Source organism: Rattus rattus, chromosome 11 (genome assembly GCF_011064425.1).
Source record: "Rattus rattus isolate New Zealand chromosome 11, Rrattus_CSIRO_v1, whole genome shotgun sequence".
Classification (NCBI taxonomy): domain Eukaryota; kingdom Metazoa; phylum Chordata; class Mammalia; order Rodentia; family Muridae; genus Rattus; species Rattus rattus.
The window spans coordinates 1,704,208-1,723,246 of NC_046164.1; the positions used below are offsets into that span (position 1 = coordinate 1,704,208).

Here is a 19,039-nt window from a genome sequence, read left to right on the forward strand (position 1 = left end):
TAAAATCATGCATATAGAAGCCCCAGTGAACATGATTGTTGGGAGGAGGGTGGTAATGGGTGGGGGGAATGGGGAGGGGAACAGCCATTGTGAAGGGGAGGGGAACGGGTTAGGGGGATGTGGTCCGGGAAACCAGGAAAGGGAATAACAATCGAAATGTAAATAAGAAATACTCAATTTAATAAAGAAAAAACAAAGAAATGACTGTCTTTAGTTATCATGGTAATGCAGAGCAAGACAACCCTGAAATTCTACCTTATACCAATCAGAATGGCTAATATCAAAAACTCTAGTGCTAGCACATGTTAGCAAATGGAGAAAGAGGAACACTTTCCCATTCCTGCTAGGATTGCAAACTGGAACAACCACTCTGAAAATCAATACAGAGGGTCCTAAGGACATTGGAAATAGATATATCTGAAGGCAGAAGCCTGACAAATACAAATGCAAATGTACACAGCCAAACATTGAACTGAGCATCGGGACCGCAATAGAGAAATTAGGGCAAAGACTGTAAAAGATGAAGAGGTTTGCAACAGTATTAACCAACTAGACTTCCCCCAAAGCACTTAGGGATTAAACCACAAAAAAAAAATCATGCATATAATAGAATTTAGTGCAATACCTAAGTGTATATCATATTTTAGTATACTGTAAGATAGTGTGTTATAAAGCCTCAATCTGTAGCAGTTATAATGGAGTAAATATGTCATAAATGATAAAAATGTTTTGATCTGATGTAATTTTGGAAATTACATTTCAACACAGATATGAAAGTAAAACTTTAGATCGGGTGCATCTAGAGCGAACTGGAAAAATTGTGTTGAGTCATGGTCATAGGTACTAACCTTTAGATTACAGCCCTAGTGATATGATATGATTTAATACCGTAACATTATGTTTCTGATTATATCCAACTGTCTAAGAAGTTGAGATGTTTTAATACAGCAGCACAATTAAGTAACACATAATTGCCTTATAATTCATATTTTGAAACCTATGTAAGGAAATATGTCAATTTCACTCTTGGTGGTCTGTTGGTAGAATGTTTCTAGTTCCTTTGGATACAAATGATGTCTTGTTTTCATAAAATTTATATCACAGTGTTGTGGTTTGTCCATAGAACAGAATTATATTAATTTCATATATAGAGATGGGTATGATGGCTAATTTCAGCTACTAACGGTAATTAAGAAATATGGTATAATGGAGACAATCATTAGGGTCCATCTATGCAGACTGAACACGCAGTGATCACTTCCTGGTTTATTGTAAACCCTCTATCATAAAAGAGAAATTATACACTCTCGTGTAAACAGAGAGTAGTTAATATTTGATTTCTCTATTTTTTCTCATCAAAAATTAATGGTCGTTCAGTTATCAGCTCTGAGCAATGCAAGTTATATTTTAACTTCTTGACTATTGTTTCTTGGATAAAAGCTCAAGCAGTAACAGAAGGGAGCACTCTGTGAACAGAAGGACTTTGATCTTCAGGATGCCTCAGAAGTGGATTTCTGCTCTGCTCCTACTGCAGATAAGTTTCTGCTTCAGATCTGGGAACTGTGGGAAAGTGTTGGTGTGGCCATTGGAATACAGTCACTGGATGAATTTAAAGATAATACTGGATGAACTTGTACAGAGGGGACATGAAGTCACTGTTCTCAGACCTTCATCTTCCGTCTTTCTTGATCCCAAAAAAGCATCTGGTTTTGTATATGAAACATTTCCTACAACTTCCAATAATGATGAAGTAGAAAAGTTTTTTACCCAGTGGGTGAATACGTGGACATACGATGTGCCAAAATATACATGTTTGAGATACTACCCATCTTTGAACAAAATGTTCAGGCAATTTTCTGATTCGTGGTTACAGCTTTGTAGAGAAGTTGTTTCAAACAAGGAACTTATAGCAAAACTAAAGGAATCCCAGTTTGATGTGGTTCTTTCAGATGCTGTTGGTCCCTGTGGTGAGCTGATAGCTGAGATACTGCAGTTACCATTTGTGTACAGTCTTCGCTTTGGTATTGGCTATGGAATAGAAAAGTACAGTGCGGGACAACCCTTCCCTCCCTCTTATGTACCTATTATTTTGTCAGGATTAAGTGGTCAAATGACATTCATGGAGAGAGTCGAAAATATGCTATGTTTACTTTATTTTGATTTTTGGTTCGAGTCATTTCCTGCTAAGGATTGGGATCCATTTTTCAGCGAAATTTTAGGTAAGTTATGTGAGCTCATCAGCAGTAAAATGGTCTAACTTTTATTGCTCCTTAAAGTCTTTTTAGGCACAAATTTGTCTGTCATGCTTAAATGATTAAATGAAATACAATATTGTCTAACATTCTCACTAAACCCATGAGAGAGCTTCTATTACTGATGAAAAAGAGGCAGGTAGCAGCTCTGATCCAGGGCATTTTAGGAAGTAATAACGTTACAAATTAATGGGTACAAGATTTCTCCAAGCAATTTCACATTGATTTTATCATATTTTTATTCATTTTAAAGGATAAGGAACTTCTTTAATGTGCTATAAGAATGTGTGTTTTATTAATACCCGTGTTCACATTGTATGTAAGTGAAAATACACATATGTGCTGTGAAAATGAAGACAAGATGTCAACATTCACGACTACTTCTATCTCCTACTAATTTATTTAGTGAGACAAGGTCTTTTACTGAATCTGGACCCTAACAATTTGGCAGAGTGGCCTTGTGAATAGCTCCAGGGATCCAATCAACTCTGCTTCGAAAGCAAAGGTGTGCACCCTGTGTGCAGGTTTTAGGAACCTGTACCTAAATGAGCAGAATATTCAGGTCCTGGTGCAGCTACAGTAAACATTTCACCAGCTGAACAATATCCCATGCTAAGCTTGATAAATTTTAAAGAGGAATGTATTTAATAATATCTATGTTGTACAGCATTTGGAAGATTGTTTTATCTTCTTAGAATCTGGTTTTTTTAATTAAAATTTTGATTAATTACTTTCTAAAGTATTCCCTCTTTTAAGACATACTGAGGCTTTAATGATATACTAACCCCTCAAGACACATTATATAGCATCATGTCCAAGTCTTTAATTTAAAGAATTAATCTCCTGAATGGTGGACCCAAATCTATCTGGTCTGCATTGTCTGCAGTTTCAGTTCCCTACTTAGGTAAGAAAGCCACAATTAAGCAAGAACAGAAACTTCAACTCTCATATTTCTGAACACTTTCCAGGTAATATTTGTAAATATTTCTACAAGGAAATGTATATTATTACATTGATAGCATGAAGTAAACGTTGTGTTATGTGCCAGAATTTTTCCAGGCATTACCCTCATCATTCTCTTAGAAAACTGAGAGTCAAGAGATAGCTTGTTTGTTGTAGAAACTAACTTGAATCCACAGTTATGCGGAGGTAGCTTTACTCTAGAGCTACAATGTCCTTTATATTTCCATCTATTCTTCTGAAGCCTTAGAGGAGCAAAATACATGGCTGATACATAGAAGCTCAGCAGATTGCATGAAAATAGGATTGCTGAATTACTGAGGTGACATTAGCATTTCATCTGAGTTTTCTTTTGACTAGCATATATTAAGTAAACAAAAATAAATTACACTCTAAATGCATTATATATAAATAAATACAATTATTTCATAAGTGCACACTTTGTTTCTTTGAGTAACATTATTTCAACACTTTTCAGACATGTTATTCACATGGCAATACTTTCATTATCATTTTGTTCTTCATCTCCCACTCATCACTCCATTTAGGAAGACCCACTACAATGGTTGACACAATGAAGAAAGCAGAAATATGGCTCATTCGGTCCTACTGGGACTTGGAGTTTCCCCGCCCATCCTTGCCAAACATTGAGTTTGTTGGAGGACTCCACTGCCAACCTGCCAAACCATTACCTAAGGTAAATACATTCTTTGAGTTTTGTTTTATTTTGCTTCATTTCAAATTATTCTACACCATACTTTTACTTTTCCTTCCAGGAGAAATAGTGGTTTGTAGGAAAAAGCATCTGGTCAAATAGATCCCCAATTTAATACGTCCACATATGTATGCATTTCCTTCAATTTATAAAATAACGGGAGAATGATGGGGAAACAGCTTAACTTAATGATCTAAAAATTGATGCTCTTTTGTAGAAACCCTGCAAAACGATTAGTATACACCCAAATAAGTTTTTGACACGCAAAGAAACAACATAAAGTTGTCTCTGCCCAAATCTTAAGAGAACATTGAATGGAAATAACAAAACAAATTCTAAACTCATTTATTTAAAAAAACAACACTAAGACATGAAGGAGAAATCAAATATATAAGAAAATAAGCTGCTAGATTATTGAGAGCAAGAACTAGGACCCGCAGTATGGTGTGTGCAAAGCAGGGGATTTTGATAAACAGATTGTTCAAAATTTCACAATAAAACACAAAGAAGTGAACTGAGATGTAAGACCATATTTCCTTAAATATTAAAAAAAAACTCTACAAGATACAGTTCCAGTTACATTGCACAGGGGCAAGTCAGAAAATAAGGAACCAATAGGAGGCTAATGTTGCAGTAACAATAGCAAAGAAGACAAATCTAGAATAGAATACTGACAGATCTAAGTACATCTAACCATAGTCTAATACTACCAAGATGATATGGTGTTTGGAAAATTGAAGTGAGTAAAAGTAAATACCTCAGGCTTTTAGTGGATAATGCTAAGTTAATACTGAGTATTTCCATCACTGCTATTTTTGTTGTTACTGTTAGACTGTGATAACATTGCTGACAGAAAAACACATGATAGCAAATGAGATTTGTGGGTCATGACCTCAGAGCTGTCAGAACTCAGCCCAGTTCGTTCTGGTACTAGGGTAGGACAGACCCTGTAGGGGGAAGATGTTTGTACAAGCTTCTTTTTGTACCAGGAAGGACAGGAAGCAGAGACTTAGTTGGATTTCCCCCCAAACAGAAAGGCAGTTGCATAATGTAATTACGTAGACTTTGCTTCTTAAAATTTCCAAATTCTTCCCCAAAATGTACCATGACCAGGAACCACAGCATGGACCACTAAGTGTACAGGAGGACACTTGCATTCAACCTAATTGATTTACTAAACCTAGTAAATTTATTATATTTAAAGAAAACTTAATTTCCTCTTGCTCAATAATAATAATTTTAACACTCTTATCATCCTAAATTTACAAATGCCATTTACATTTACATTTTGAAAAGATCAATGTTGTTGTAAAATTATAAAAAGGGGGCTGTATTTTACCCCACTACGTCCAGCACCGTAGTGCCCCAAGACATCTGCTAAAAATAACTTACCGGAAGCACACATCCCAACTTCTTGGTGGCCCAGACTAGCTGCTGCATACTCCCTTACACTTAAATCTGCATGTGAAAGAACACACAACACAATAACCTCTGATCCAATAGATAAGATATAATTGCCCACCTAAACATACAAAGCCCTGTACACATCCATCTCTTAAGAATATTCATAACAACCTGTAAATACACAGAGTGGAATCTTAACATCAACCTCTGTGTAATCGCCACCATTACTCTTGCTGTCTCCTCCTGTCTCATCCTCCTTTCCATTTCAGTCTCCTCCCATTTCCTCAAACTTTTATCCTGTCCATCCTTCCTTCTCCTCCAATGACAAGCCTCATTCTATCTTGTACCTGCCTCACCTGTAACATCATCCCACATTTCATCCTTTTTTTCTAATTAAAAAAAAAAACTTTTTTCTCTCAAAGATAAGCTGAGTACAACTATTATCATTTTGTAATTAAAAGCATAAAATATATCTAACACCCAGTCCAACACTTTTTCAGTTAAACAGAACATTAAGTTATCCATTCCAGCTGAAGAAAGGCTTAAAACCTATGTTATATCCTGGCTAGCTTGTATATTATCTGATAACTATCTAATAAAATAGATTTTAAGAGTTAAACACCCTGATAGGCTATGAGACTATAATCAGTCCTCAACCCCATCAGAAATCTGAGAATGACCAAATATTTATACACATAGTAAGCCTAACATGACTCCCAGAAATGAGAGGTTGTAGAGACAAATCTCTACTAGCACAGACCTCCGTTAGCAACATGTGAGTGCAAGTCTTCAGCCTTCTGGCCCCAAATCAACTGACAGACTCTTGAAATGCAGATATTGAAGAGCTGATCACCCTGTCTTGGCAGAGTTTAGCAGTCAACTATTCTGCATAATTTGTCCTTTTCTGGACAATATCAGTCTATAGATGAAATAGGCAGTTTCTGCCCAGTGGCTGCCTAGCCACAAAGTATTGCCTCACCTGGAGGCAAATACGTTAAATTTGTTCATTAAATCCACCAAAGGGGAACTGTTAGGAGCAGATATGTCTCAACGGAAGATAAATAACTTTAAATTTCATATTTTGTGGATTTCTGATGTTTTTGAAAAACAGCTATCTATATAAAACAATCTGGACTGTTTTTTCCATAGCCTAAATATTATCTTGAAACTACACTCAAAACCTCAGAGCCATGAATTTGCTATTTGGCCCTTAAATTGCTTGTGTAATTAACTCAGAAGTTTGTAATGACATCAATAGAAGGATTGGCTCTAAACCTTGTACTTTTAAATTTTGACAGATAAATTCTATACCAAAGCAAAGATATGATTTTAGCCTAGCTACCAAATGAGATTATGACTGTACAACTCAAACTAGCTAATTCCTTCCTGTTAAATTACAACCATTTCTAAATTCCTCGTAAAAATAACCTTAGAATAACCACTTTCTGTCCCCCAAAAGTCCAGGGGATTGGTGCTATGACTCTTCTATAACTTCTTCAAGCTGTACATGGGCATTGAGATAACCTTGGGGGAAGGGTAGGAAGAATGAAACAAATGTTGTAGCCTGATGTGTCCTGACTGGACCCAGCCGAAACTCCTTGAAACCAGGATTCCAAGTAGGCACATTCTGCAAAATATAACTCTCAAGACAAAAGTTTAGAATTGAGATATCTTTTTGGATCCCCGCCCGTTTTTGTTTGGTTCCCCTGAACCCAGTTTTTCAGGCGGTCTCCCTCTCTCATATCTGATTAGTACGACTCTGTGAGGTTTCCAGAGCCTAATCACACTTTTTAAAAACACAAAGACAAAAATCTTTCTCACAAAATACTGTGTTCTCTAGCCTATAACCAGAAAACCTTGTCTCTTGCACTCTCTCCCAGAGTAATAATATAACCATAAAACTCAAACTCACACCCATCGTGAAGATTAAACAATTTTTAAAAAAGGAAGTAAGCTAAACTATAGTGTATGAGCCCGATAGGCTTTTGTACTTTGGCATATCAGGAAATTAAACCAAAATTGCCATGAAGACCGCCTTAACAGAATCTGAGCTTCCTGTTGTAAATATCAAAAATAAACACAAACCCTCGCTAGCCGGCATCAACAACCATATGGCTAATGGGGTAATTCATAAAACAAACTAAACACCTTCTATCAATTTAAATATCAATAACTTATCAAACCAGGAATTTAGTCCAAAATATATCAATTAAGCTCTCTACCCAGAGTCATAGATTTTTATTTAACCTTAAAAGCCAAAATATATCGATCTGTTAAGCTCTCTATCCCGAGCCTCAGATTTCTACTTAACCTTAATAACTTGGAAATATCACAATTCTCTACTCGGAGTCAATGACTAATTTTTCCCTAAGTTCTGAACCATGGATGAAAATTTGCATGTGCTTTGGGTAATCTCTATACTCTCTTATTTTTAAAAACAAAATTAATCACCTTCTAATAATATCTGTCATTGAGAAGTAGCTTGTCTAAATAGGATTTCAAACCAAAATTCTCATGGAGTTCACATTAGAAGGAATATGCGTATCCTGAAAGACTTTCTAAACAAATTTCTTTAAAAAGCAGCTTTTAATGTCTAACTCCCTGAGCTGCCATTACTTATCACACAGCAGGAGACGTACTAGGCCTTTTCTTTGTTTAAGGTTCCTGTCCTTGGGTCATTATGTGATTCAATATGGTAATGGTCCCCTCTTACTTAGAAAATAAAACTTTCTCTCATCTCTTAGGATTACTTGTGGATTCTCGCCCATCACATTGGTTTGCAATCTGTTGTTGTAAAATTATAAACAAAAATGGTTTTCTTTTACCCCACTAGGTCCAGTACCACAATGCCCCAAGATATATCTGCTAGATATCTTCCCAGAAGCACACATCCCAACTCCATGGTGGCCCAGACTAGCTGCCACACACTCTCTTACATTTAAATCTGCACATGAAAGAACACACAACACAATAACCTCTGATCCAATGATAAAATATAATTGTCCACCTAAACATACAAAGCCCTGTACACATCCATCCATTAAGAATATTCATAAAAACCTGTAAATTCACAGAGTGGAATCTTAACGTCAGCCTCCATGTTCTCTCCACCTCTACTCTTGCTGTCTCCTCCTCCTTTCTGTTCCAATCTCCTCTTCCCTCAAACTTTTCTCCCACCCATGCTTCCTTCTTGTCCAATGAAGGACTCATTCTATCTTGTACCTGCCTCACCTGTGACATCATCCCACAGATGAAAAAGGCATAAACCTAAAATGTATCTGTGTCAAGCTTCTTCAATGGTTTTCTACCTTAAAGAGAAAGGCATTCCTCAATATCATGAATGTTTGCCTTCAATGATATTTAAGAAAAACTCAACACTTCCTTGCTTTTAGTCCACCAATTAATGTACTCCTCAGCTGAGATTTCAGATTTTTGTAGTGTAGGAAATAAAAGGTATAGTTATTGATACAGGGTATTTTTGTTTGTCTTTCTTTAACTGTTATTATCTCTCCCATACACAAACACACACACAAACCCACACATATAGCATACCTATATACAGTAAAACATAAAATACGATATTCACATCCACTGAGTCTTGCTCATATGTACACATATGTACACATTTTATGGGGCAGATCTCTTGGTATTGGGTACACAGTATAGTGCTCACCTCTGGGGAAGACTGATCATGCTTTTTCTGTCTTATGACAGACCATGAGAGATCCCTAAAGCTCTTTGTATAAGGTGGTCCGTGGCATCACCTGCCAGAATAACCATAGAAGAATACATATACAACACAGGAGCACTAGCTTATGAAAACAGGAATCACATTTAAATTACCCAATTATTACACCATTATATCTGTTATGAAATGAACATCACAGTTGTAAGAAAGAAACAAGATTGCTTTAATGCCTCTCTCTCTCTCTCTCTCTCTCTCTCTCTCTCTCTCTCTCTCTCTCTCTTTTCCCTGCTCTCTTGCCCTCTTCCACTTTGTCCTTCTCTCTCCATTCCCCTCCCCCTTCCCTCCACATGCTAATGAACAGACTCTATTCCTCTCCTCTTATACTCCTCTTCTCTCATTAAACTTCTCCACATGGAATCATGAAACAAAAAAAGATCATATAATATGATGCTAAAAGAGTTCTTGTAATTTTATATTCCTAACAACTATGTAAGAATAAAATATTTCTCATTTTTTCATTTGAAAGTATGTTTGTGCCTATATACCACTGTGTACACATGCAGGGAGAAGGGCTTCATGGCATAGGTATAAATCCATGAGTCTGTTCTGTCTTCCAGCTTGTGTTGCCATCAAGTTTGGCAACAAAAATACTAACATCTGAGCTATCTCACTGGCCACTGAAACAGTCTTTAATGATTACTTTCCAAATAAACTTTGAATACTAATCTTTTAGGCTGTGCACAGTAATTTCCCATGATCAAAAGCCAATTAGATGTGCATACAGGTTTTTGCACATTTTATTCTGTACTTGAAGGATTCCTCAACTTCCATAGAGAAGTGGGTACTGTTATTAAGATTAGAACAAGGGAAAAAGACAGTGAAAACTGTGTTCAACAATATAATAATCATAATTGGTAATAATAACTGTGATAATTACATTTCATTAACAAGATTTTAACTTTAATTGTGTATTATAAACCTTATTATTCTGTGTTAAAATTTCTCTATTTGATATGGAAAGACGACTCAGCAGGCAAAGGACTAGCCTCAAAGCCTGACACCTGAGTTTCATCCAGGGAAATAAACAAAAGGAGGAAGGGCACTGGCAACAGCCCCAGCAGACAGACAGATTTCAGCAGAAGAGATAAGAAACTAGCAGAGGGGATTATGGATGAATGAGTCAGAGACTAGGGATTGGAGAATCTTGCATATCTGACTGAGTAGCAACCAAGATGTTTCTTTATTTATACAAATTCCAAAAGGGGACAAATTTAATACTTTAAAAGGAATACTATTCATAAACATCTTGTCCCTGGACAAGTGTGAAAAGTACAGAGAGAATAAGAATCATCAATCTCAAATCATTTTGGAGTACATGAACATTTATAACACATGACAATGTATTCTCCAGGAAAGAAAAACACCAAACAGATAAGAAATTATCTGACTCATTCAAAGCGAGTTCCCAAGCCTTGAACAAGGTATAGTGGTTGAACTACAAGTTGTGAGTTGGCCTGGCTTAGAAGTTTGAAAGCTTTGCCAAGCTGCAAATTGACATTTTCTATTCATTTGTTTTCTAGATAAATGAGCTAACTGTGACAGTGGGAGCCAGACTCCTTATAACTGACAAATTCTTATATTTCTTTTATAGCAATTTCATCATATATGTATATATATATATATATATAATAGCTTTTGGCAAGCTAACCTTGTTACTATATTTTTTATTTTCTGGGAGCAATGTCTGTAATGGACTACATGGGAGAGGAAGCCTGCATTCTTATCTGTTCACAAATCTCTTATTTTTAAGTTGTTAAGAGGTAGATGTGCCAAGAGAACTCTAGAGCGATCCAACTTTTCATGCTGTTCATATTCTCCATGGCAAGAAAAACTCCTGAGTAGGGGTAGATAAGGTTATTGCTGTGAGAAGAGAAATAATTTTCTAGGAAAAAGACATAAATGAATCCTAATGTATAAAGTCCTCCACAAATATGGCACATAAGAGATCAGAAACGCAAGATGAAAACAAGCACAATAGTCAAAGCAGTAACTGGCTCAGCTTTCCTCGACTGTGTCAGAGAGCTGTGCTGGCTCCATGAGTCTCTGTTTAACACTACTGAAGCTTGCCTTTGTCTTCTGCCATTCTCTTGGTTGTTGTTTATATTCTCTCTCTCCCTCCCTCCCTCCCTCTCTCATATATATATATATATATATATATATATATATATTATATATATATTGTTCTCTCAATAAAAGTACATTAGAATTAATATTTTTGCATTCCACAATTCCCTGTTTTTGTATTGCTTACCGAATGTTCTTGTGACTTCCTTCCTTAAAAAGAAGAAATCAGAGGCTAGAGAGATGACTCAACTATTAAAGATTACTGGCTGCTCTTCCAGAGGACCTGGGTTCAGTTCCCAGCACCCACATGGCAGCTCACAACTGTTATGTGATCAATATGTACAATAATTTTATAAAGTCAGCTTTACAAAATGATTATAAAAATTGTATAGGTAAATGTCACATCTTGAAACTGTTTTCCTAAATCCTGTAACTCCCTAAATCAACTAGGGTAAAAGATTCATACTGAGTAACTTATATACATATTTTTTATTGAATAGTTGTATATCACTGTCATTTGCATTAAATCACCAGTCACAGAAAGATGTGAATATGCATAGTGCTGTTCCCCATGAACACACAATGACTAAGACAGCAATGACTGTCTTGGATGTGTTTCACCACTGGTACTTATCATTCTTGTAATACTTCATTTTTCTCTTATTTTTTAATAACAAATTCAAGAGTGTTTCATGTGTTGTTGGCTTTTGTCAGTAAAACATTCCCTGTATTTACAGGAAATGGAAGACTTTGCACAGAGCTCAGGAGAACATGGTGTGGTGGTGTTTTCTCTGGGGTCGATGATCAGGAACATAACACAAGAAAGGGCTAACACAATTGCATCAGCCCTGGCACAAATTCCACAAAAGGTAAAATGGCAACCCAGTGGGAACCAACTATCTGCTGAGTTTGACAGTGTGGAAAGATCCGATTCAGAGATGTTCCTTTATTCGAAATCAAGTATTATGGTTTGCCTTAGCCAGTTTAAAAATAAAATTTAAAATCTGTAGAATGTGTTTTTAATTGATGATGACACTGACATAAACAAGTGATTACACAGAAGCATGGTGAGCACAGCAATTGTAAGCAAAACTACACAAAAATAACTAAACTCAGTCACTTGCCCTTTTGCTTGAGACTTGTTTGAATCCATAAATTCAGGAATCCATTTATTCAAACAATGTTTGACATAATCACCTTACTAGCAGATTGTGGTTGGGGAATATGTAGTATATTATATATACTTCCCAGGTTACCCCCAATATTTAAGAAAAAATCTAGAATTACTTAGTTATCATTCAGGAAACATTTTGGAACAAGCGGGGCCAGGGTTCACCATCACAGTTCCTTTATTCCATGTTTGTTAAGAGAAACAAGGCCAGGCCTTCTAAAGAGGAACCTGCCAAAGTCTGACACAGGAAGATGTAAAAGAGAAGTTAGAGTGATCCCTGACGTTATGGTTAACTAACCATACATGATCAAACATCATCCATGGGACTATGTATCTAACATTTTAGAGTAAAATGCCTCCCATATGGGAAGGAATGGAGAAATAAGAAAGAGTCCAGTAGAAATGAGCTTTGTACCAGAAAAGGTCCTTGTGGTTCTCTCTTCATAAGGTATATGAAGCTAATTTACCACAGCTGAACTTTTCTACTGCATTAAGTCACCTATAATGACCCATGCTTGTTTTTACTGAGGTCCCAAAGTTAAGTTTAAAAATCTCACAGGAAACATATAGTAAACATGTAAATAAAGCTCCAATTTGTGAAGGTAGTTTAGGATTTCAAAAATCAGTCCAATATGTGTGATACAATCAAGAATGTGGTACTTTCTGTGCAGTAGAAATGCTGTGACAGCCACCAAATTATGCCAATCATGAAGATGAATGTGGACAAGAGTGACAGTCATGCCCAGGTTAATGGCCAGAGTAAATATCCACAATCTGTGAGGTTATTCACAGGATGATAAAGACAGACAACTCCATTTTCTGATTTGCCATCATGGCAACATTCCAGAAACTTCTAAACCGAGAGATTAGGGGATATGGAATACTTGCCAAAATTCACAACAAGTAATAATTTTTAAGTGCTAAACTCTTTGAAAATAACATGGAACAAGTGCATATAAACTCTAGGGTTATTTTATTCTGGCATGAACTAATAATGGAAATTAGGAGTATTATCGTAAGTAAACAAACTTTTTTAAATACAATAATATTTCATTGACTGTCTCATGTGTGCATATAACTACACATGGCAAATCATGATTACATTCAACCTGAATAAACATACATTGAAACATGGAGACAGTCTATGTATCAGGTTTTTGATAGTTCTTAATGACTCCTTCCCTGATTTCCATACCTATGCTATAATAGGCATTTTAAGTTAGGCTGTGTATAACTTTTAAAATAGTCTGTTTTAAATTTTTAATCCTTACATAAATTTTTGTCTGACATCTAACAGGTTTTTTGGAGATTTGAGGGCAAGAAACCAGACACCTTAGGACCCAATACTCGGGTGTTCAAGTGGATACCCCAGAATGACCTTCTTGGTAAGGCTGAGAAACAAGTACTGAAAACACAAATCACAAAATCAATTGACTCATAGGGACTCAGAGACTGAACTAATAGTCAGGGAGCACGCATGGGTTTCACCCTAGCCCTCTGAATATGTTATAGTTGTGAAGCTTTATTTTGAGGGACTCCTAACAGGAAGCAGGGGCTGTTTGTCTCTAGAAATATTATATAGTAATTCCAATACTATGAAAATCCTTAGAGAAGAGGTGTCCAAATTAGTTTCATCTCAATTCTTTCAGACCTTCTTTCTGAAGTATATTATGTCTGAAACAATATGGTCTTATCCTCACTCTCTGAGACGCTATCAAGAGTAAAGTTTAAACTGATTGGACAAGGTCCTGGACCACCCCCCCTCTTCCAGTAGCCAAACAACTGTCCACGCCACCTCTGTGGCCCAAATACTCAAAGTGAAGATTGCCTTTCCTGACACTAGGTTTTTAATTAACAGTCTGCAGCGCCTAAGAGCAACAGTATCACTTCACTTTGCAACTCTTCATCCAAATTACACACACACACACACACACGCACACATGCACACATGCACACATGCACACATGCAGAGAGGGAGGGGGAGGGGAAGAGGGAGAGGGAGAGGGAGAGAGGTGGGCAGAAAGGGAGAAAGGGAGAGATGGAGACAGCAACAGATGGGTGCACAGACTAGTGGATGGCAGGCAGGCAGGCAGAGACAGAAAGACAGTGTGTGTATGTGCTAATAAGCAATTCTAATTGGTCCATAGGGAAATAACAATTTTTCCTATTGATGTCTCAAGCATCTTTACTTGCATTCTTTACCTTGGGATGGAATGAGGGTATTGGAAGGAAGAGTCAGAGAAGCAATGAAGGGCACTAAGAACTTTTTATGTCAACAAGTTAGAACAAACACAGGGTGTTCCCAGACATTCATCTCCTCCATCCAATATGTAGTTTGTGTGTTCAACTGATAATCACTTTTCATCACAAACTATACACCAGGACATGTACCACATCTGTCATTCATTTCTCAACTACTTCTTCCCTCAACCTTAGCACCACAATGAAGAAAATGTAAGGTACAGATATCTCACTCTTATCTATGCCCTTAGGTACTTCTTACTCTGAGATATTAAAGCAATTTAGGTAATTCAATTTAATTTTTATATTAAAAATACCATGCCTCTTTGATTACTTTATTACACACTTATATTTAAGACTTCAAATGAGTATATTTTCTGATGTTCTTCTGATCCTAGGTCATCCAAAAACTAAGGCTTTTGTAACTCATGGTGGAGCCAATGGCATCTATGAGTCAATCCATCATGGGATCCCCATGGTTGGCATCCCTTTATTTTCAGAACAACGTGATAACGTTGCTCACATGGTAGCCAAAGGAGCAGCTGTTTCTCTAGATTTTCATACAATGTCCAGTTCAGATTTGCTCAACGCACTGAAGGCAGTCATCAATAACCCCTCGTGAGTATAACAGTATATTTATTTATTTGTATTGTATTGGAACCCAGGACTCTACACATGCATGCTAAGCAAGTATTCTATCACTGTGCTACATCATGAGATGATTTATTATAGATAATTTCTCATGGGAAGATTTAGGGAGCAGCAATTAACCTGGAGAAATAACTAATGATGAGGGCAAAAGCTACATTAGACAACAAGAGATTATCAATGTGGGTTTTTTCTCTTCATTATTTTTGTTTGAGTCTGAATTTAACTTGGCATGTTTCTCTTTCATCCTGCAAAGCACAGGAATAACAAAATTGTTCCTATACCCCAGACCAAAGTGCTATTCAGTTGTTTTACTAAAAAAAAAATTAACAAAGATTTAGGCTTATTCAGATTACTTAAATAGCAATACACACACACACACACACACACACACACACACACACACACACATATATATATATATGGTGGTGAAAGGAATCACTGAGGCTCATAACAGGTGAATTGTGGGGAAGCAATAGGCATGTAGTGAAGTTATAATAACAAAATCTAACTTTTATTAAAGCTGGAATTCTCCCCTTGAGAAATTACTAGATTTTAATTTTAGAGTAAATTTGTTTTGTATGTTAAAATGCCTGCTGATAGTTGAAGTTGTAGTGTAGTGTAGTAGTTGAAGATAGCCACCATTTTTCTTTTTCTTTAAAAGTCTCTTCAGTTTTGCTTTTGTTAACCAGGAAGTTAACATTATCTCTAATTCTAATTACATTAAATGCTTCCAATTTTGCCTTTGATTCCATTACCAATATGTGCTAAAGAATAAAGCTTTTGATTTTTACTCAATTAATAGCATTGGCAAAATACGATTCTACATATAAATGGTGCACATTCTTAGATTTTAAGTTGTGGTTGCCTTTTGGAAAAGATTGTAAATTCTTTAAAAATCTCGTTGAAAGAAAGAATGTAGCATATTGCTGTTTACTTATCAAGTAATCACAATAATGATTTACTTTCCAAATTACTTTAGAACATGCATTTAGCTAAATTATGCTTCCTTGTCATATAATTCCCTTCATCACAAATATGTATATACCATGCATAAAAATACAAATATTTGTTTATATTATTGATAAATGATTAATAGGAAAATTTTAAAGCAAGTTAACTCAATTTAAGTATATTTTAATCATTCTAATATGCACTTCCTGAAACAAAATTTATATAGCTTTTGGAAAATATGTTTTCTTTTTTTATTGGTTATTGTATTTGTTTACATTTCAAATTTTGTTCGCTTTACTGGTGTCCCCTCTGCAAGCCTTCATCAATCCCCCTTTTTTCCTTTACGGTCGAATGTAAAACTCTTCTTTATGTCTACATTTCTAACATTTAATAGACATGATGATGGCATTGGAAAATGGTGATTATTTCTTAAATAGGCAGTACATTTTGAAGGCTAATGATACAATGAATTTGTCTTCAGTTAATTATACAATATCCTTGTCATAGGGTCCTCAACTCCTGTATAACAATATGTTACTACTGCTGCTTCTGTCTCAAATAACAGTGTCTTCACTTTGGGTATTTTATGGCTGCCTTTCTTGACAATATTATAAATAGCAAGAAGGGAAGTAGAACCTATTACCACTGGTTCTGTGTTATGATATAGTACATTAAGCTTTATACTTGATGAGCAATGTCTATAAACACCTTTCCCATATCTACTAGTGTGCTGTCATTTCAACATATAATCAAATAATTCTTCAATGTTTCAATGTAAAATATTAAGCATTCTCAATATTAAAAATCATTACACATAAAAGTACAAACTCTAACACCAAGAATTTACTCTATTTCCACTTAACAGCAAGACTAACATTATGTATTCCAAGAGCCAAAATATTTTTAGTGGTAAAAGAAAATGTAGTTTTATTAATTATATTGAACAACTTACAACTAGTAGGAGATGTTTGTAAAAGGAGAAAAATTTCAGCAAAGGAATTACTCTGCATACCTCTATCTATAATCAATAAACACTGATAACTTATTGGTACAAATTCCTCATGAATTATGACAACTTATCAGCTTTGTCCAGATATGGATAACAGTGAAAATTGCATGGATTTGCCATGCATTTCTAAATTGTTCTACTGCTCTGAACTCTTTACACCAGCTGCACTAGCAATTGCTTTATACTCTAAACCGTGAAACAAACTCATTTTGATTTTGTTTTGATTTTGGGCCTTAACTGATTCCAATCACTTATTTATGAATATTTGGTTTTTTACTAGCATTTCTCTTTATATATTTAAGCCTCTGTTGAAGAAGTTCTAGCTTATGCACTATATAATAAGATCTTGATGGTGATAGGTGACTACAATCATTTTCCTTATGCTTTCATGTAATCATCTTTATGCTACACATAACTTTATACACATATTTTTCACGTTCATTCTGTAGGTTAATGTCCATTTTATTTTTCTTTAGCTATAAAAAGAAAGTGATGTGGTTGTCAGCCATTCACCATGACCAGCCCATGAAGCCCCTGGACAGAGCTGTCTTGGATTGAGTTTGCTCATGCGTCAAAGGGGCCAAGTGATTGAGACCACTTGCACATAACCTTGCTCTTATCAGTACCAATTTCTGGATGTGGGATTGATTCCTGCTCACCTGTGTGCTGCTGCTATGCCATTGTTTTATCTTGTTTTTCGTAAAATGCTGTCTGTTTTTTTACGATTTTTGTAAAGGTGGCAAAGAATAAAAGGGACTAGGGTTCTTTAAGAAGGAAGGCTGTGATCTGTGGTCGTGATGGGCATGACTACACCCTTTACTGCTGGAACTATATATCAGATGCTCCTTGTTTTAGAAGACATTGAGCTAATTGATTTATCTATATATGTTACACCATAAGTTAAGAAAGTAACCATTTTAAATCTTTATTTTCTGAAATAAATTGTTTTCATATTGATTCATCGATGTGATAGTGCTGAGGATAATGCTAATCCCTGAAACACCAACTTGCTTATGGGCAAAGAATAGGAAGCCTAAACTTTTTACTGTGAATTTTCAGATATTTATAAAATAAAATTGAATAAAATTAACTATTTTCAAAAAAAAGAAAAAAGAACATGATCCATTTCTAAAGTGATAAGGCAAAATAAATAAATAGGCATATTGATGGATAGGTGGATAGACAGACAGACAGACAGACAGATAGACAGATGCTGGGGACAACATATGATGACAGGGACTGCCAGCAGTATGCCGGGATGGAGACATCTCAGAAGCCCGTGGCAGCTCCTTGTAAATTAGGGTGGATTCTGGGACCCTGAGAAGTAGGAGATGCATCCCTCCCTCTGATATAAGAGGCTGCCTGATCCTAATGGCTGGGATGGAGATAACTCAGTAGCCCACAGCAACTCTTTGTAAAACCTGGTGGGTCCCATTTCTCCTAACCTTAGTCCTGGACAAGGGCTGTGTAGATTTCATTTGTGCCTGACTGCCTTTCAGTTGGCCTTGGTGTGCATAATTATTCTATTATATCTGACTTTCCTACTTCTTTCTCCCTCTGCTTGGTGAATTCTGTGAAACTAGATGTTCCTTGATGTTATGATTCTTAAACAATTGGAAATTGAAGCATTGGGGCACAGCCCTAATGGCCCAGGTGCATGCTGTGTGTTCTCATCTTGGAAACAATGTAATAACTGCACAATACATTCCAGATTAATGCTTGACTTGCAAAGAAATTATTAGAAAGTGAATTAGAGCCAACATTGGGATCTTAAGAAAGGAAAAAGTTATTGAAGTTTGAAAACATTTGAGAGTGGTTCCTGGATTAGGAAGTATAGAATATATAAAATTCTATACTAGTAATACTAAGTCAG

General features: G+C 35.9%; 1 pseudogene; it reads left to right on the plus strand.

The window, feature by feature from the left end:
- Nucleotides 1–1,495: 1,495 nt before the first annotated feature.
- LOC116912410 lies at nt 1,496–17,916 on the plus strand (annotated as a pseudogene).
- The last annotated feature ends 1,123 nt before the right edge of the window (nt 17,917–19,039 follow it).